Raw genomic sequence first — 21,799 nt, forward strand, 5'->3', positions numbered from 1 at the left:
ATGGAAACGGCTTTCAGTAAGTAAATAATTTTACCCCTTCCCCACAAACTATTTGAAGGTATCAGTCCTCATCAAGGCCCGTAAGTTTGGTGTTTCTAGGGCAAGTCATTCTGGAGTTATGTGGGCCAGAACAAACGTGAAGAAAATAGTTTAGATGTGAGATCACCTCATTTTTTTTATGCTTCATATTTCCCAAATGCCTTGTCCAGTTTGCATCAAATTTTCCACATAAATTAAACCCTGACATTAAATCATGCCTGAAAATTTTCAGGGAGATGGGTTTAGATTGGGAAAAATTGAGTTTGGGGCGGGTAAAAACTATTATTAAAATGGACAGCTACTTATCAGGGGAAGAGAAAGTAAGTAGCTTCTGCCACATGCTATCCTAACAATGGCATTGGCTTTCTAGTTCCTGGCAAAAAGGAGCAATCCAATAGAATACTAACAGATCTAAGACAACAGAGAAACACTGTGTCATAGGATGACATTTTTGGGTAAGTTATGAGGTGTAATTAAACGTTACTGATATTCTTCCTGAGGCCTTGGGCCTTACACTCCCACTTAGGCAGACATTAATAACTAATAATGCACACCTTGTCGTTCTTCACTGCTGAAATATTGTATGCTTTTATGAGAATTTGGTACTCAGAAAGATTGCCTTCCTTCAAAGGATATCTGTTTTACCTCTTGGTAGTGGTCCACATTGGAGAGAAAAGCCTGTTTTAATCTCACAGATAGCTATATCTGTCATCAGTATGAAGGCACTGCCATGCATTTACTCTGCTGAACAGGTTCATCTGACACCTATGCCTATGGTTAACAAATGCTTAGTGACACTAATATGTTACTGTATCCAGAATTTGGATGTCAACATTTTTTCCTAGTCAAAGATTGAAGTTTTTTCCTCTCTGTTTTCTGAGCAAAGCAAGCCTGTGTAAAAATAAACTTCCTTTTTGTTTTTCCTCAAGCAAAGGGCATTCTGTTGGCCCCAAGTGGCAGAGCATCAGCGCAGGGCACTGGACTTGATGACCTCTCAAGGTCCCTTCCAACCCTGCACACTTAGAAACAGGCTGGCTAGCACCACATAAAGAAGATGCAAGGGGGATTCAAAAGGAGCAAACATTTTAAAAACATGATCTCCATGTTGATGAATGATTCATGGCATAGATAATTCTAAGCCATTGACTTTGAAAATTTTACTGTATTCTGGTATAAATTTTGGTGCAGTTGCAGTCAGCTTTATTTATTGACCAGGTTATATTTTTTTCCAGATGATTTACTGAAATTGATATATACTTAACTAATTGTAATGAACACTGGAATCAATCTGTTAGGGAGTAATATTTGCAGACAAGTGCTCTTAGGTCGAATACAAAAGCAAACTCTGTAGACCTTAACTCGTATTATGCCAGCAAAACAAAAAAAGGACTGAATAAAGAAAAATAGATGGTGTTACTTATACTTTTGGAAAACAGCCAGCATGCTTTTTGCAAACACCTGGTAGTGTTAATAGTCACTTTCCATTTACCTCCATAAAAACACATATAAAAGGGGATAAAGAATGTTTCTGAGATGTATTCATAAATATGTACCAATTTATTTGCTATTATTTTCTGATGTGCGGGCAACCAAGAGGATATAAACCGGAACACTTTCTACCGCCATGGTGAAGAACTGTTCACATGCGGTTCTATCTTTTTCCTATTCTTTCATTCTGAGGTCAACATTTCCCTTTTCAATCACATGATATGTTGGGGAAGAATCAATATAGCATTTGTAGGATATCAGGCCTCACCACTCTATTAGGGGTTCAACAAGTATATGGACAAGGACGATCCAGTGGATATAGTGTGCTTGGACTTCCAGAAAGCCTTTGCCAAGGTACTATATCAAAGGCTCTTTAAGCAGTTCTGGGATCATAGAATCATAGAATATCAGGATTAGAAGGGACCTCAGGAGGTCATCTAGTCCAGCCCCAATTTTTGCCCCAGCTCCCGAAATGGTCCCATCAAGGATTGAACTCACAACCCTGGGTTTAACAGGCCAATGCTCAAACCACTGAGCTATCCCTCCCCCTGAAGGTCTTCTCATGGCTGATTAAAGGATAGGAAACAAAGGGTAGAAATAAATAGTCAGTTTTCACAGTGGAGAGAGGTAAATAGCAGAGTTATCCCAAGGATCTGTACAGGGACCACTGCTATTCTGCATATTCATAAATGATCTAGAAAAGGTGGTAAAGGTGCAGACAATATAAAATTACTCAAGATAGTTAAATCCAAAACTGACTGTGATGATCTCACAAAACTGAGTCTCTAATCTGGAGTTTTGTTGCCCAAAGTCAATGCTGATTAGTGCAAAGTAATGTGCATTGGAAAACATAATCCCAACTATACAAACAAAATGGTGGGGACTAAACTAGCTGCTGCCATTCAAGAAACAGATCTTCACGTCATCTTGGATAGTTCTCTGCATTTTTTGCCTGCCGCTACACACCGAGGAGATGTTTTCAAAGAGACTACTAGGAACCATTAGGAAATGGATTGATAAGAAGACAATAAATATCAAAATGCCACTATATAAATCCATGGTGTGCCCACACCTGGTATACTTTGTGCAGTTTTGGTCACCCCGTCTCAAAAATATATTAGATCTGGGAAAAGTTATAGAGAAGGGCAACAAAAATGATTAGGGGCATGGAACAGCTTCTTTATGAGGAGAGATTAAAAAGATTGTGACTGTTCATCTTAGAAAAGAGATGACTACGTGGTGATATGATAGAAGTCTATAAAATAATGACGGTGTGGAGAAAGTGAATAAGGAAGTGTTAATTAGCCCTTTATATAACACACGAGTTGGGGGGGTTACCCTATGAAATTAATAGGCAGCAGGTGTAAGACAAAAAAAGAGGAAGTACTTCTTCCCACAATGCACAGTCAACTAGTGGAACTCATTGCCAGGGGATGTCATGAGGCCAAGACTATAACTGGATTCATAAAAGAATTTGATAAGTTCATGAAGGATATGTCTACCAATGGCTATTAGCCAGGGTGGTCAGGGATGCAACCTCATGCTCTGCGTGTCCCTAAACCTCTGAATGCCAGAAGTGGGGACTGGATGACAGGATGGCCCACTTGATGCTTGCCCTGTTTTGTTCATGCCCCATGAAACATTTGGCACAAGCCACTATTGGAAGCAGGATACTGGGCTAGATGGACCATTGGTCTGACTCAGTATGGCAGTTCTTAGGTTCTTACCCATCCCCGATAAAAGTAATTGGCAAAATGGCTAAGCATGCAAAATATGTTCTTATGTGAACATAACTCACCTGCCAATAGATGATTACAGTTGCTGTGATCATCTTCAGGCAGGTGAGTAAGCAACATCCTCTGACACCAGATAACTGACTGGCTGGAAGCGTGCATCGGAGATCAGGCGAAATCTTGGCCACATTGAAGTTAATCACCACTCATTGCCATCAATGGAGCCAGGATTTCATCCATGTCCAGTGGGATGAAAGAATTACTACTGTGGTACACCTGAAACCTACCTGCAACTCAAAGCGTGTAAGTACCAGGAACCAACACATAAGTGGTTCTCCAGTGTCAACAATGTCTTAGTTTACTTAGCTTTTTTTTTTTATGGGACAGAAGACACATTTAATCTCTCCTGAGGCCAGGTAAGCGATTGTATTAGAGAATATCCTTCGAGCAACACTACAATAATTTGACAAGTCAAGGTTGAATAACTCTTTGTCAGGGGGTTAAGCTCATGACCTTTCAAGCCAAGCACACTTATACTAACTAGTTTACCATCAGAATGATCAATATCCTGTAAGTGAGAAAGTCTAGACTGATCTTCTTTTGTCCTTTGGTATCACTTGTGGCTTTAGCACTGATAATTATATCTGGCTGGGAAAAAATTGCTTGTACATTTCATGCTCTGTATTTGTCTTGTCAACATTCTATAGGATTACATTGTCATAATTTCAACGGCAGCCTATCAGCATTTCACAGTGTGCATAGATCTTCCACACCATCTTGAATTTACACTACAATCGTTATTTCTCCATATGTATGTTTTTTAAACCAAAAAATGGACCATAAATAATAATCTTTGCCAGGATTCATGGCACAACTCTCTGCAGTTTCTAGTCAAGCACTGTTAAAAAACCTGACCTTTTTCATTCCAGGTCTGTTGTATGTATTTTACTTCAATTTAAGTATGTTTCTGGCTCGGTATGTATTTTTTTTAGTCAGGGTTCCCAAGCTACAGTGAAAGCTGAGGACATGATGCCTTATTAGAACACCTCTTGGAGTCATAGAGTTCTGAGATTGTAAAACAGATTAGGAATGCTACAGTAGTACTTGTTAATAATAAATACCAGTAGGTACATTTTTGTAGTGGTTTCCATCCCAAAGTGTTTTATGAATAGGATTGACTTCATCTGCTTCTGAAGTTCAGCCACCTTTGGGATGGGATGTGGCAGCTGTTTGACAGCACTATACGACAGGCTAGGAGGAGAAATGAAAAGTAATGGTCTTTAGATCTATGCCAAATGAAAATTCAAATGGGCCTCACGCTGCATGTAGCTACCCATCGTTGTGAGCAGAACATCATCCCTACACCTAACCACCCTATAGTCCTATCCAAGTCTAGAATTAGAATTGCAGCAGAATTAAATTCTCTACCTGGTTCTGGTGTCTCTATCTATGGTCCACTTGACAAATGGTTTTATGGCTCTTCCTCTTTACTTGGCTTGGCCACCTCAATAGCCTTTGCACATTTTGTGTGTCTCATTGGCTTGACTACAAAGCCAGATCAAGTCCCAAGGTACCAAAAGCCAGTATGTTACCCAGTAAAAATGGAGGGAGACAGCTGAAGTATGCAGCATATTGCAGAGTTGAATCCCAGTGGCAGTGGGCATCCTATGACTTATCGGTTACTGAGCTTTTCATCTAGGTTTGGGACCCACTGCACCATCATCTCACTGCCTGCCTTTGGCACTGTCCACTCACTGTTGTGAGAATCTTGATATACAATTTTAAATTCTCAAATATTTTTATTGCATTGCCCTGACCTCATTGCCAAATAACTGTTCAAACAGCTGTCCTAACTGGACTTTAACCCTTGTCCCATCCACTCCATGCGCGCGCACACACACGTACTCACCACCTCTCTTCTGACTTTATCAGCTAAAAAATGAATTGTCTCCATCCTTTTGCCTCCTGGCCTGCAGACCTTTGCTAAGAGACTATGGGAGGACAAAGTCACAGGTAGGGGAGGTTGGTGTCCAGCGTGAACAAAGCTGGATGAGCCCCCTCAATGTATTTGCATAAGGGCCAACAAAACCTAGGCCTGTCCCTGTGGGCAAAAGAATACCATGTTGAACAGCACTGAGCCTGAATGGAAGTGCTAAGAGCATTAGAATATGCTGACTCAGTCACAGCTGGGGTGCACATGCATTACTTCAGATAGCCTCATATAGGGCAGTGTCTAAGGCAAGGACTTGGGATGCCTGGATTATATGGTGATGGGTATATTCAAAATACGACAGACGGATAGATGCCTGCTGAAATCCTTCACTACAGATTGTTGCATCAATAGGAAAATATAGGCATCTCTTTGGGAGAGAGAGTGTGTTTATTCCCAGGTAAAAAAAGAAAAGGAGTCTTGTGGCACCTTAGAGACTAACCAATTTATTTGAGCATAAGCTTTCGTGAGCTACAGCTCACTTCATCGGATGCATACTTTCCACAGCTCACAAAAGCTCATGCTCAAATAAATTGGTTAGTCTCTAAGGTGCCACAAGTACTCCTTTTCTTTTTGCGAATACAGACTAACATGGCTGTTACTCTGAAACCTATTCCCAGGTACAGCACCTCCCTGTTTTTAACAGTGCTAACCACATGATTTAGTGGATGACTTTTCTTGAGTTTCTCTTTTTTCCAGGTGGTAGCATCAAAAATAAGGTTTGCTGCTTTTACAGAGTACTTTCCAACTGGTGTTTCATGAATTAGCCCCATGCTTTAAAAGAGAAGATTGCTCTGGCAGAGAGAGCAGAATAGTTGTAAAAGTGTCAAGGTGTTATGAATGTCCTGATGACAGAGCCCAGTTGTTATCTGCTGGGTCGTGAGGGAGGATAGCTAATGATGTGCAGCATGTAAACCGTTTGTTGCTCTAATTCATCTGTGGGGAGGGGAGTGAAAAAGAGGGGAGAAATCCTGGGAAAATTACTTGGACAGCTGGAGATAAAGTGTGTACTGATGGAGTCATCCAGAGGTAGCTGTCAACATGAGCAGTGTTTACATATAATACAAGGCACCTCGCAAGTTTTTTTTTCTGTTCTGTGCAAAGAACTTGATTAAAACACAGTATCCTCTTACCAATTGGTCTCCATTTTTAAGTGGGGAATGCGATTTTAATCAATGCGTGGTTGGGTGGCTTTGGTACGCTCTTAAAAGAACAAAGATCAGGCTAAATCCAGCTAAAACAAGATGTACAGATCCCTTTGGCAACTCTGAGTGAAATGGGAGGCAGTCATTTTATTAATTCTGCTGTGTTTTATAGACCTTTTATATGGAACACTGCCCATACAACTTCACTACCTAATTAAAAAGGGCTCATCAATGTGCTGGACAGTTGCTTATTAAAATAATAATTTTAAAAATCTCTGAAAATCAGCCACTCGAAAGGAGTAAACACAAAAGTCTGACAATATGAGTTGGTAATCTTATAAAAGAGCTATAGAAATTATACACATCTGCAATTGCCTTGGAGATAAAGTTAGCACTTTTTGACTGCTTTTGTGCTGTTGGTGTTAGGTTCGAAGTCTTATGCATCTTATAAGCAGTTACTTTATGCTTAGGAGGCTGTGAACATGGCCTGAATTAGGTGCTTTGTTCAGTACATCCAATTCTCACACCCAGCCCTTATCCCCAACCCTCCCCACCATTCCTATGCTCTTCTCTAGCTTAATCCCCCTTTACAGAATTTGGCTTGCTTAGGCCAGCTATATATCTACTTCAGTGTAGGGGGATGGACTAGGTGACTTCTTGAATCCCTTTCCTGAAACTTTCAATCTATAGACAAGACAGACAAAAAGTGGTAGTTAAGAAGTATTATCATCCCTATTTTACCTAGGCGGCACAGACGCTAAGTGACTTAGCCAAGTCACATCAGAAGGTGGTGGCAGATGCAGGAATTTTGCTCGTGAGATCTAGTCCAACCACAAAGCCACCCTTCCCTTCCATATTGCAGTGTACAAAGCCAGCACATTGATGTGACATGGGCTACTATTTTGAGTCACCAGCTATGGAGAACCCTGTTTGCTTTTCTCATGAATGGGGTTGGTAAGATATCAGAGCAGCAGCTTGCCACAAAGAATTGAGGAGAAATGGCCAGTGAGGCAGTGTCCTTCATAATTAAGGCCATTCCAGACCCTGACATGTATGTTTCATTGACTGGTTTAACTCAGCTCAGGAGTTAAAAGTATCGCCTGCCTCAAATGTATGGCAGTTTCTCAGAGCCGCCTGGACGGTGTCTTTGTAGACAAGGGTAGTGCATCTTCCTCTGTGTGTCCATTCCATTTTACCTCTGGAAAGCTGAAGTCTAAATGGCTTCCATCCAATATACCATGGAACATAGCTGAAGGACTGAAAACAAGCATCATGCGCAACCGACTGGGGGAGAAATGGCCTCCCGAAGCCCTTTAGGCACCCCCAATAAAAGCTCCACATCTTGTGAATATTGGATTTTACAATGCAGACTCTGCCAGGAATTGCCTGCAGAGTGCAGAGTTAGCAGTGATTTAACACCAGGTATTTTAGCATTTTGACTTAAATCCAGTATAAACTTCTAAGTGACCCGGCTGAGCTCAGTCTCTCGTGGACAACGGTCAGCACTCTGGAATAGAACCGTGGTGAATGCTCAAAAGAAGCCTGAAGTTTGCCTTCAATGGCATAGCATTACCTCTCATCTTAGAGAAGACTTTATCTTTCTCTTCCACCTAGGGTTAAAGCCAGCTTGCCTTGGGCAGAGAAGAGAAAAGAAAATGATACTATGACCATTCCTGGTGCACCTAGCCTGCAGACAAACTAGAGGTATTTTCCTTTCAGCAAAGATGCTCCTTTAAGCTTTCTGAGCAGTAGAAATTCATGCATTACAGAGGCACAAAAATGAAAAGGGGGGGGGAATAGTTGCATTAGAATTAAGTACTGTTTTTAATATGACACCTGTCAGACTTATTGTTAAAAATACAGAGAAAGTCTCCTTTCAGAAATAATAACATTGCAGCAAGGTTAGTTATAACACAGTGAGTCCTGTCAACACTTGCAATTAGAAGTTGTTTACTATCTAGCAAAATAGCTCTGCGGCATCAATGTTATATGGACATCGTGTGTTGTTTCAGTCTTAACTGAAGGCTCAGAGATAATCTTCTGTTCTAATACAGCTCACAGCCAAACTCCGAGATTCCCACCACAATCACATTACTTTCCTAATGACACTATCACCCAACCAGGGATTAAGTGCTGCCTTACAGTCAATGAATGGTGTCACCATGTTTAGGCTGCTAAACAATTAAAGGGTCAATTTACAGTGTGTTAGTGGGGGAAGGCATGACAAACAATGATAGGTTGTGATAAACAAGAGCTGCCAGAGTTCCATATTTTCAGGGGCAAATATTTCTGGCAGAAAGCTATTAAAGGGCATCCTTTTTATTTACAGCCAAATGAATTTGTTAGGAGAGTAACCCCCCCCCCCATCTCAAGACGCACTTGCTCTGTTTCCAATGCAGAACGGGCTGACATTATTCACACTGCTCTAGTGTCACATCTGCCCTCTGGGTGAGACGATTTTCATACTCATGCCACTGAGCCAAATTTTGTCCTGCAAGGGCTGCCAAATGTGGCTTGTTATTTGTAAGCCACCAAGCACTAGTAGTTAAGCTTGTACCACAAAATTAATTTCAATTATGCCTTCAGCCAGATTTCAAACAAAGACTCTAGAGACATAACGGGAAATTAATTTATTAAAAAGCAATAGCTTGATAATGCACATGATGATAGAATAAATGAATATGTTCAATATCTTATAAAACAGTTGGCAATCACATAATAGAGCATTCATTGTCAATTTAGTAGCTTGTCTCATTATACTCAGCAAATAGAAAGTAAAATGGTGTATTATTCATGAAGCAACATGCTTTAATTACTTTTAGTGCACATTTATTTTTCCGAATGTAATATGAGCTAGATTCATCTATAACTATAACCTAGCTTATATATCTTGAAGCAGTACCACAAACGGTAAGAGACATCTTGTGATCACAGTAATCAGTTTCTAGGAAGTATTGCAATATTTCTATGTATACTATGGGAAAGTATCCTAAAAAGCCAAACTGAGATGCCACCCTATAGTAGGATTATATCTGAGACCATTTCAGTAAGTCTCATATTAAGTTATCTGATGATTTTATCAGACACCATTTCATGTTTCAGAATTTGATGTTTTTACCTGCATAAAACTTAAAAAAAACAAAACAAAACTAATAATGTTTGTTAACTGGTTTTACAAACAGAAATCTTCCTGTTAACGCAACTCTTTAACTTAATTTGGTATGAAGGTCTCACATACAAAGAAGGTCAGGTAAAGTCCACTGCTCATTTCAATTAAAATGTCTTTGAGGATTTATAAGTAGTAAACTGATCTTGCCTATAATTACAGGTTTCCTACAAGCCAACCCTTCTACTACTAAGTATAGTGTTGTCACACATTGTTGATTTCCATGTACAAAAAGCTCCATAAAATAAGATGACTTAAAAATACAATTAAAGTCTAAATCTTTACACCCATTAACATTTAGGGTCCATTACCTTACTTTGTCTTTTGCTATATTAAATGCTAGGATGTTTTGCTCTTGGTCTATAATATTTGATTCCGGTTCTATTTATAAAACAAAAGTAATTTAGCTACCGGTAAATCTTGGGTATAATTGGTTAGCAAGTATCTGCTACCATGTAATAACTTTGAGCTATAGAATTTTTTCCTCCTGTTGTTCTCTTCTTTGTCCTTCCGGACTCATGCACAGGGGCAAGTCAATGGCAATAGACATATTACAAATACCGAAACTGACATGATTGATCAAGCCTCCCTCCAAGAGCTGGCGTACTTGATATCATCCTGAAGCTGATACCCATCCCACTTGGTAGGATTGCTACAGGAGAGCTCTGACTGAGGCAGACACATCTGGCTTCCTCCCCACATAAGAGTAAAATACCATGGGCAAGCACAAGGGCCATGCAGTCTTTGAGTCCAACAAATGCCTTATTTTGAGGTCTTGCGTGAGACTGAAGTCATGGGTGGCCCCTTTGCTGGCCCTCTGCCCAGGGGGAATTAAACTCCCATGTTGAATTATGTTCTCCTCACAAACAAGGGACCTGGTTCTGGCGTGAAATATGCCCAGTGCAAACACCATGACTTACACCCTGTGATAAAAATTGCAAAGGGTATAAATCAGGGCAGCATTTGACCCCTTAGTGTAAAGTGAAATTTTAGTTTGAAAGATGTCTGAAGCCCGGTAGCACAATTATGACTCCTTTTCCCCAGTCCTCACTAAACCTACTCTAGACTAGTTTTTATTGGTCACCAAGGATGAGTTTCTAAGGCTTTTAGATTCAGGAACTGGGGTAATAGCATTGCAAGGGCATGGCCCCGCTTCCTTCCTAATCCTGATTTCAGTTCCCATTAGTAACCTGAAGCCATGACTGTTTAATCCTTAATTCCTGGCACAATTAATATCTCATATTCAGGAGGATTTTTTGAAAGGAAATCTATCCCAGCTAGGTCAGTCCTAGATAGCCTCTTTACTAAATGGGATGAAATCTGCTATAGTCTAAGTCAAAGACAGTAATACTTTGTTTAATGGGGCAACAGAGCAGAGAATCTGATGGCATAAGAGTCAACACCCTAGCAGTTAGAGTTAGTGAGGAATGCAAGTACACAAACTCTCAAGCTATTAATGAACAATGTGAGTAATTCTACAGGTTTTGATGAAAGGCTGAGACAGCATCTTCAGCAGAGGAAAATACAAATATTACCAGGGAAGCAAAAGACGAAGTGAAAATTCTTTCAAAACACATCATTGAAGATAAATGGCCAGCTTTTTCGGCACTTGGCCTATTTTTGTGGGGGGTCAATTTGTGCCTGCAAATAACTACAGCCACATTTTGCACCCACAATTAATTGCAGGAGTGAAATACCAGTAGTTAGGTGACTGCCTGTCTGTGCCCACAAATCTCAATTAGATGTAGGCCTAATAGCCGCACCGTCAATTATTATGGGTGCAAAACTGCATGTACACAAATTACAGCTGTTTGAGAGTCAACTAAGAATCTCCTCTTCTTTGTTAAGTTCTTTTTCATATTCTGTATGATGCTATTGGGCCCATATCTCCATTACACTACGGTAGTTTTGCACTGCTCTATCTGAACAAAGATGTGCTAAAGCCAGTTTATCCAGTCAGTGGAAGATACCCCGCAGCACAGGAGAATCCCCAGGGAGTAGCTCGACCTAGTCACTAGCAGAACAGGCATAGATGGGGAAAAGGAGCTGTGACCAGATTTGCCATATCCCCTCTCTAATCTCCAGTTGCTCCTGCGGGCAGTTGGCAATTTACGTGAAATAGAGCAGTGCATCCACCTGGTTATAATTTATAATGGGGATAAGACTGCGATGAAGACGGTCCCAGATTAGAGGGGAATGCCAAGGTATCTTAAAATCACAACCCCTGCAAACTGGGCTAAACTCCCGATTCAGTAAATTGCACAAACATAACGCTTAACATTAAGCAGGTGAGTAGGCCATTGAAATCAATGGAACTATGCACTTGCTTAAAGATAAGCATATGCTTTAGTGAATCAGAGCCTGAATGCTCCTTGGCAGTAGCTGAGAATCTAGCCTGTTCTTATTACTTTGAAGTTAAACATTTCTTTTAAAGCATTTCCACTTAGAGTATATAAACCTTACAGCTCCCACTTGAATTTTACAGGCTTTAGTAAATACAGAAAATAACTGCCTTGATTTTTCTTTAAAATAAATCAAATGGCTTGACAGTACATCCATTAAGGTATGACCAATCGAACGCCACATCAAAACAACTCTCCCTGGCAAATCGGTCAGTCCTTTGAATAGGAGAGAAAACCAACAGCCCTTTTTCCTGAACACAAACCACACTCTTTGCCCCAGTGGTCTTATTGGCGGTTTAATCCATATGTTTACTGCACTTTGAATGAAATACAATAGTTCTGCCTGAATACCCTGATTAGTCTTAATTTCCTAATTTTTACATTAGTCCCCTGGCTTCTGAACCCTTTAGCAATTTGTACAGTTTACAATGTTCAAATCCTTTCATAATTTCAGGACAACTGTTCACACAAATACAATTATAGCTGAAAACATACATAATACAAAACATATTTTGTGACTCTTCTTTTGAACAGTCTGTTTTTATTGTATTTTTTTGTTTCTTACTAATGACTAAATTTTGAATCACTGGGAATCTAAGAACTGCTAATAGCATTTGGGACATAATTCCTATACTCATTTTCTGGACTTGAGTTGTTCATTCCCGTAAAATTAGCATAGCCTTTCACAGATATTTTCATAGTTACACTGCTTTCTTCTCTACTGTACCAGAAACATGACCCCTATCTTAAGCAAATCTCTATCCTGTTTTCCTTTGTTGAAGACAGAAGCCAAAGGACTTATGAACAATGTCACTTCTTTATAATCTGTCTCCAAATTCAACTAACATTATTCACTGGATTTCTGCTTTCTCTTGTTGATTTCTATACTGTGGCTATATTTGAGGAATCTTACATTGTTCCATGATACATTCTCTTATATTTGATACCCCACATATAATTTTCTTGCCTAACTAGCCTTTGAACAAGTTCCTGTTACAGATTTCTAAACCATCCACCCTATTTAATGTAAAGAAACCTAGGGTCAATGCAACATTAACACTAAGAAAGCATGAACTCAGAAGTCAGAGTTCAGGTTGAAAGCTCAACATTATATCTGTTCTCTTATTCTTATGTCTTAAAATACGGTCTTTCCTTATAGTATTATACATTATGTGTCAATTAATACAATAATAATACAAATTGAACTTTCTAATGCAACCTTAATTAGCAGTAAGTTACAGTAGAATCCTTAGAGATTTCAGACTTGGCTTGATTTTATAGTCTCAGTGAGATCTACAAAACAGGCCATGTGTGGAAAAAACAAGTTTCCTAATTCTAGAAATGTATTAGCACTTTAGTTTCTTTATGGTGTTTATCTCAATTGATGAAGACATCACTTCTCCTTAACATGAGTCCTCGGCACCTAGCGTCAAGAGTTGACTGAGCAGATATCTGAGCCATTAGCCATTAGCTTCAAAAAGTCATAGAAGATGGGTGAGATTCCAGAGGACTGGAAAAGGGCAAATATAGTGCCAATCTATGCAAAAGGGAATAAGGACAACATAGGGAATTACAGACCGGTCGGCTTAACTTCAGTACCTGCAAAGATAATGGAGTAAATAATTAAGCAATCAATTTTCAGACACCTAGAAGATAATAAGGTGATAAGTTACAGTCAGCATGGATTTGTCAAAAACAAATCATGTCAAACCAACCTAATAGCTTTCTTTGACAGGTTAAAAAGCCTTGTGGCTAGGGAGAAGCAGTAGCTGTGGTATAGCTTGACTTTAGTAAGGCTTTTGATACTGTTTCACATGACCCTCTCATAAACAAACCAGGGAAATGCAACCTAGATAGAGCTACTATAAGGTAAGTGCATAACTGGTTGGAATGGATGGTCTAGATAATACTTAGGCCTGCCTTGAGTGCAGGGGACTGTACTAGAAGGTCCCATCCAGTCCTCTTGAGGTCCCATCCAGTCCTATGATTCTATGATATCTGTGAAACATATCTGATATACTGTCTATATCTTTCTAGATGTGTCTGGAGGCCAGTGTTTAGGAATCTCTGGATACTTTTATTGTCGCTAACTTATCTTCTCTCCAAACAAGCTCTACTCTGCCAATTAGAATATTTCTGTTACTTTTATCTGCAGCTTCAATACCATACATTATCAGTAGGTACATTATGGTACATTTCTATTTAAAAAAAAAAAAGGCCTAGTTCTCTAAACCCATCAGTGATGTTCCAGGTGGAAATGTTAAAGCTGTTCCTGAAGAAGGGTAACAGATTGGTGTTAGAGAAATGAGATCAACCTTTTGTAATTGTGCATGATGAGTATTTATAGTATCAGGAGTGGGATTTATCAAAAGTACATGCAAGTATATGGAATACTGCTTGTGATCCAGTGAGCTTGGTTCTTTTACAGAAATGGCTGCCCAGGTGCCCATTGAGTCTTTTACTGCTAGTAGTATTCTGACATTAGTACCTTCTATATTCATACCATATGTGGCTCCACAGCTTCCTCCATCATTATAGCTCTGTGTTCTGTTCTCAGGCCCATCCACACTGACATCTGCAGTCACAAACCTCATTGGCCATCATTATTTCATTCACTGCTTTACCATATCTCCTCCATCCTTTTCACAGTTACTGTACTTCATGAAATCCTGTTTTTCCAGCACTATGCCTCCAATGTACTCATCCTACAACATGCACAGCTGCTCTTTATCATCCTCCTCTGCTGTCACTACTTACACATCTGACTCAAAGTCTAAAACCTATCATATGACATCAATGAACCACTCATATTCATTGATCTTCTTGAGCACATCTACCTGTACCTCTGAATCTGCTTTCTGACATTTCAAGTAATAGAAAGAATCCCTCTGGATAACCACATCATTGTCTCCTCCTGGCTCCTCATCAGAGTTACTTGCTCTCTCTTCTGAATGGGGGAATGGCAAGAAAGCTGCCTTCCGCTTCATTCTCTTGCTAAGCTTTCTGGATAGCCAAATAATCATTCTCTCCTGGATTCTGATCCTTTGAAGATGGGTATGAAAAATATTCTTTTGAGTTTCCATCACCTGCAAAACTCATTAATTAAGCAGGACAGAGAACCAGGGGGTAAAAATTCTGGCTTTATTGAAGTCAATAGCAAAACTCCCAATGACTTCATTGGGACCAGAATTTCACCCATTCCTCGTTCACATGTGAATATTCAGTGACAGCTTCTGGTAAACAAAAGATTCAAGGCATTGTTTTATTTTTCAGGGCTCATATAACCATGCAATAACTCTGTAATTGCCATGGGATTATAGGGTAATTATTATGTAGTTATTTCTATATCAGGGAGAGGTTAAACTTAGAGCATGATCATAAATTCATAAACCAGGAACTTTATTGGAAGATCTCTGACCATATGACCTTTGAACTATTTCATAACTTCAAGCATCAATACCGCATAACGTACCAGAATGTGCAATTAGTATGAGTGTAATTACATACAGTGCAATATTTGTAATGTGTAGAATGCAGCTGTTTCATGCATTTGTATGCTCTGAATAATAATGGAATTCAGGTTTGATTGTTGATTTAAAAATATATTTAATATTTCAATACAGATGCAGCTAAACAATAAATTATGTAAATATAACATGGCACAAAATCAATTAGCATACTATCTATCTATCACACAAGCTATCTATCCATCCTTCTTAGGCTTTTCTATAGTGCCCATCACGTAAGCTATATGAAAATGAAACTCAATTATTTATTTATTTAGATTTAAATAACTAAAAAGGCTCCTATCCAAGTGTCTAGTCATCCAAACACACCATTAATAATATGATAATTAAGCAACATCTTTCAACAGGAACTCAGCCACTTACAAAAATTCCTTTCTGCCCCTTTATCATTCTGAGAAGCCTAGCCTTGGCCTCTTCCAAAAACCCTGTGGAACAGATGTGTTTTGCAGACTACCTGGAAGATCATCAAACATGGGTAGTTCAGACTAAAGTGTGGAGTGAATAGAGGTGGGTGACATTTTTTGACCAAAGCTTTTTGGTGTGAAAAATGCAGACACTAAAACATTTTTGCAAATTCATGTTGTTTTTGCTGAATTGTTTTGTCTGAGGGAAAAAAAAAATCTGAAAAACTCAAAATGAGACTCTATGGTGTTACAGCTCAGTCCAGTAAAGCACTTTACTCACATGCTTACAATTAAGCACATGCTTGAGTCACTTATTTCAATGGGACTATTCATATGCTTAAAGTTAAGCATGTTCATAAATGCTTTTTTGACATTGCAGCCAGAGTGTTCACTATACAAGGCAGAGCCCTTGTTAACATAACTCTTTAAAATAGAATCGTGAGTATAATGGATTAGAAAGTGTCATACTTAAAAAAAAACTATATGGCACTACAAAAATGCTGTAAAGCCAAAAATTTTGAGACATTTTACTATTGTTTGTTGCTGACAATGATATAACTAAGTATCTGCCTTCTTTTCAAGAGGAACGAAATGGAAATAGCATCTGTCCACAGAAACAAATTAAAACTATCTTCACATATTTGGACTCATAAGATGGGTATTTCCACTCACTAAAACCTTGCACGTGTTTAAAAAAAGATACCAGTGTAGTAGTTAAAATCCATCAACCAGCAGAACTCAAGCCCAGACATATGAGCTGAAAAGTGGACATCAGTCTGAATGGACAGGAGGAAAGCTATGCTGGCTGATTTCCTTGGGTTACTTCATTATTAATCTCCTTGCTTCCATTTATTTTAATGCTCACAGGTCAACAGAAGCGTCCCTCTTAAAAGACACACTATGTTTTAGGTTTCAGAGTTACAGCCGTGTTAGTCTGTATTCGCAAAAAGGAGTACTTGTGGCACCTTAGAGACTAACCAATTTATTTGAGCATAAGTTTATGCTCAAGTAAATTGGTTAGTCTCTAAGGTGCCACAAGTACTCCTTTTCTTTTTACTATGTTTTAGACAAACTTTTTACTGGGTTTTACTCCCTTTTCCACTCTATGTTCCTTACTATCATGATCATTTATTCACATAAAATTTTTCAGTTCTATGCAAAACAGGTGCCCGTGCTTTGAACCATGAACAAGGGAGGACTTAAACCTGGGCTTGGTGGATCTTGCATTCAGCTGAGTCCCAGAGGTCATGCATTCCGTCTCCAAGGAGAACAGTACTAGCTGGCTATATTTCTTCTGCTGACTCCCAGCTGGCCTTGAGGTGCTGTGTTAACTGGCTACGAGCAAAAGGGTAGGTGGCTAAGGGAAAGGTTAAAAACTGGAGTTGAATGGACTAGATGGGAAGTTAAATAATCAGCCTGTGTTTATTTGGTGAACTGGAAAGTGACAGAGACCTTTCTCAAACTTACTTGGTATCTTTTGGATAGATGTTGCTGTAATGCTGCTGTCTAGTCTCTTTGTGCATGTTTGTTCTTGTGAAGGTTATAGATTTGGCAGTGACAGAAGCTGAAGCCTTCTATTAATTCACCTACCAGGGTTGGTGCAGGCAGCTGCACTGCATACTTCTGCCACAACCCTACCAGTGACCTTCAGTCTGCACTGAGGGAGCGGAGGGGATGGGAGGGCGGAAGAAGGCTGGCAGCTCAATTCAGTAACCACACCAGCTTTATCTTAGACACAGCTAAGCAGCAATTGTCAGTTACTCAGGAGTAACGTACAGTGGTCTTGCAACTTAAATCACTGTCCCTCTCCCCACTGAGTGAGCTGAAACCAAACAAACAGCCTTTCTCAGGCGCCAGAAATTCTGGCTTGTAAAAATCAAATCAGTTTACCTGAAGAATCGGGCAGCTTGATTGGATTTACCCAAACAAAATACACGTCGTTCACTAGTTAAGTCACAGACCTGCTGATCAGACAGACTTCCAGCTCTTTGATAGGAAGACTGTTTATTTCTTAGAATTTTTATTTTTACCTTGAATTTTATTCCTGTATGCATTTTTAATGTTAATATACAAGTTTCATTAAAAAAAAAACACTCTCTACTCTACTGCTTCTGTGGATTCTTTCCCTAAAAGACTGTTGTTGGCATTATTATTTATTTCTTCAGTCATAAGCGAAGCATCTATATTATAATAATACATGCATTTTCAATTAGCTGATGAGTAATTTTTGGGGATTCTATAGTTAGGGCCCTACCAAATTCATGGTCCATTTTGGTCAATTTCACAGTCATAAGAGTTTTAAAATCATAAATTTCATGATTTCAGATATTTAAAGCTGAAATTTGATGGTGTTGTAATTGTAGGGGGCCCTGACCCCAAAAGGAATTGTCGGGGGGTTGCCAGGTTATGGGGGGGCAGGGGGGGTTGTGGTACTGCTACCCTTACTTCTGCGCGGCTGCTGGAGGTGGCGCTGTTGTGCCAACAGCCGCCACTCTCTGGCCACCCAGCTCCGAAGGCAAAGCAGAAGTAAGGGTGGCAATACTGTGACCCCCCTAAAATAACCTTGCAACTCCTCTGCAACTCCCTTTTGGGTCAGGACCCCCAATTTGAGAAAGGCTGGTCTCTCCCATGAAATCTGTATAGTATAGGGTAAAAGCACATAAAAGACCAGATTTCACGGTTTGTGGCGCGTTTTTCATGGCCGCGAATTTGGTGGGGTCCTATCTATAGTATTTACAATCTGCATTGAGCATTAATGACAGTATTCTGGACACCTGTAAAGAAACTGTTATCTGAAAGCATTAGCCCATTATTCAGCAAAGGTGCATGCCCTATGATTTTACAGAAAATGGATATCAGGTGTGATCAGGGTTGACCTTAGATTTTTGTAATCCCAGGTTAGCAAATGCTTTCAGCACTCTCCCAGAGCCCAGAAGATGCAAAAAGAAAATAAAAAAAGGTCACTGATTTGGCACCCCGAATGTTGGCACCCAGGGTGGTCACCCTGATCACGCACCCTGAAGTCTGGCCCAGGATGTGGGAACCCTCTTATCATGACAGAGGAGGCAAGTCTGGCCCAGGATGGCATGGTGTCAGAAGAAAACTGAATCTTTGTCAATAAGGGAGCATATGAAGCTGTCTGAATCCTCATCCTGGAAGGAACCTGGCAGAGAACGGGAAGGGATGGTTGCAACACTTCCAGATGTTATTAGAAGCAAGTGGTACTCAAGAGTTATTGGGGAGGGTGAAATTATTGATGTGGCAGTTCTTGAGGCACTGGAGATATACAATATATTCCAGTAGGAGCATCAAGAGAACTGCAAACTGCTAGACAAAGTCATTCAAAAGGTGTAAAATGTAACTATTAACTAAACCTCACAAGCAACCCCATGGGACAGGTATGTACAGTATAACAATTCCCATTTTACAGATGTATAAGTTGAAGGCCCGTACTGAGTGAGGTTAAGTAACTTGACCATGGTCACCCTGTAATACAGTAGCAAGCACAGGACTGGAACCCAGGAGTTCTTAGTCTCCATCCCCTCTTCTTATTACTACGAATACTTCTCTACAGCAGTGATTTTTAAATCTGCAGGGCTCTGACATATGTAAAATACAGTCTGCATCATTGTGCCTTTTGCGTTCACAAAAATTAGGAGTACATAAACATTACTAACAAAGCTTTCTGCTACGGGGCAGAGAGACATTGCAATTCGATACAGCTGCCATAGACTTTTGTACTTTTTGTTTATGTTGTGCTCTTTGCTTTGTCTAACCTGTCAGCCCCAAGATACTTTCCCTTCTTATGACTGTAAAATTTGTTCAGTCCATTAAGGACAACTGCTGAAGCGACATATTGCAAATTCCACACTGTGCCCAGTTAGGAGGGGCCAGACTCCTGTGCAGGGTGAGGCAAAGGTTGAACTGAATAACGTTTGTTTATCATTAGGTGATGGCTCCACACCGTAAGCAGCAAAACAAAGGCATTAAGCCTCTTCACATGAAATCTCCGGGCTCTTTTCAAGCATTTTAGAGTGGGAACCCTCTTATCATGACAGAGGAGGCAAGGAAAGCTCGACCACCATTTTCTCAACGCAGTATTGAGTGTTGAGGTGAATCCTGCCTGTGCGTCTTACCTCCTTCTTTGAGAAGTGTGTCTGCTAAATACTCCCATTCCAGGCCCTGCGCCTAAGGCTATATCTACACTAGCACTTTAGTGGGTAAAATTCACCTGTGGGGGAGGGGAGAGAAAAGTGCAGGGGTGGGGGGAGGTGGCAGGGGACCCTTGGGACTGGAGGAGCACTCACTCCCTGCTGCGGCCCTGGGGCTGTGGCACGGGGATAGAGCTTCTCCGGTCTTGAAGCTGCAGTGGGTGGGGGGAGTAAGAAAGGAGCAAAAGGGGTTGTGGGGCTGCAGTGGGGGGTTGAATCGGGAGGACCCTGGGTGGGGCTGTGGGCGGGGCCACAGGCAGAAGGGCTGGGGAGCGGGCCCCTCACTTCCTCTCTCCCAGGGCCCCACGAAACCTTAATCCGCCTCTGCCTATGGAATCTCCGCCCACCTTCAAAAATCAGTGGCACCGCCTAGGCCCAAATCCTACCACAATTCAGGGAATAAATAGTTACTCAACATTTCTTTTGAATCCCCTTCATTCAATATGTGCCCCCGCCCTTATACACCATTCACACCCTGCACTGAATACGAATCATTCACTTCCTACGGGGTGTTTCTGTGTTTCTCATCACTATAGTGTCGGTGTATCTGTGCTTCACAGTGATCACTGCATTTATTTTCACAACTCTCCTTTGAGATTAGATGGCATTTTCGCTATTTCACAGCTGGGGAGTGGCACAGCGAGATTAAGGTCAGAAGTTTCCACTCATTTTGGGTGCCTAACTTGAGACACGTGATGGTTCAGAGTACTTAGTATTATATATACTTTATGTGTTCAGAGCACAGTTTCCACTGACTTCAGCTGCAAGTGCTCAGCACTGCTGGAAATCTGCCCCGAGCTGTCTCACATTGGGCACCTAGAAAATGAGGGACACACTTTAAGTGACCACCTATGAACCGGTTGGTTTGAGTGCCTTATCCAGAATCACATAGGATCTCTGTGTCAGGGGCAGGAATATAATTCTTCCTCCTTTCTCTTGCTGCAATCCCTTGCTTCCTTCATTACACATCTTCCAACTGCTGCAACACAAGAGGCAGGGTCCTATGGACAGCAACCTCCTTCACTTCACAGTGCTAATCCATCCCCAGAACAGGTTTGTCCCGTTCAGTGAATGAGGCAGGGGTCCTGTGGAAAAAACAATATGTGATCATATAATTAAAGACTATCCTAGCATGTATGCACAAGGAGGCTGAATTAAGTTTGCACAGGTAACCATAATTCTGGCATTTCCTTACTTTTGAGCATTTGGATTTGCAGCCTTTACAATTTATTTTTAATTACATTTTTAATTTAATTTTCTTTAAAAAAAATTCCGCCCTCCAGAAATTCTAGTCTGTGGCATCATATTGACCCTGTTTTGGATCATTGACAGGGTTCAGGTGTTTTTTTCAAAGCATGGACCTCTGCCACTGAGTTTACAGAGAAACAAGTAGCAGTAGTCGATTATTATCCTCTGTGTGGTTCAACCACTTTTCCAGTGGGTTTCTCAGCTATTTGCTGACAGATGAGGAATGTAAGACTCCTGTGTTCAGCTTCAAATTCTGAAGGGGAGTAAACTCTAGTAGTGTTAGACCCTGGGCCCCCAACCTTTCCCTCGCTTCCTGTACTTCTGTTCAACTCTCCACCCCCTGGGTTCCTGCCCACATATTACCACCCAACCTGGTTCCTGGCCCTCTGCTCCTATTCCCTTCCACTTCCCCCCAAACCCCTCCAACCCCTTTTCCGCCACATACA

The 21,799-nt window shown here is 40.5% G+C and overlaps 1 protein-coding gene across 1 annotated transcript in view; it reads right to left on the reverse strand.

Annotated features, from left to right (window-relative positions):
• Positions 1–21,799, reverse strand: part of MAF (MAF bZIP transcription factor) — a 231,688-nt gene that overhangs the window by 1,059 nt on the left and 208,830 nt on the right. The gene's annotated exons all lie outside the window — the stretch shown is intronic.

Source organism: Lepidochelys olivacea, assembly GCF_965140295.1.
Source record: "Lepidochelys olivacea isolate rLepOli2 genome assembly, chromosome: 12".
NCBI classification, from domain to species: Eukaryota; Metazoa; Chordata; order Testudines; family Cheloniidae; genus Lepidochelys; species Lepidochelys olivacea.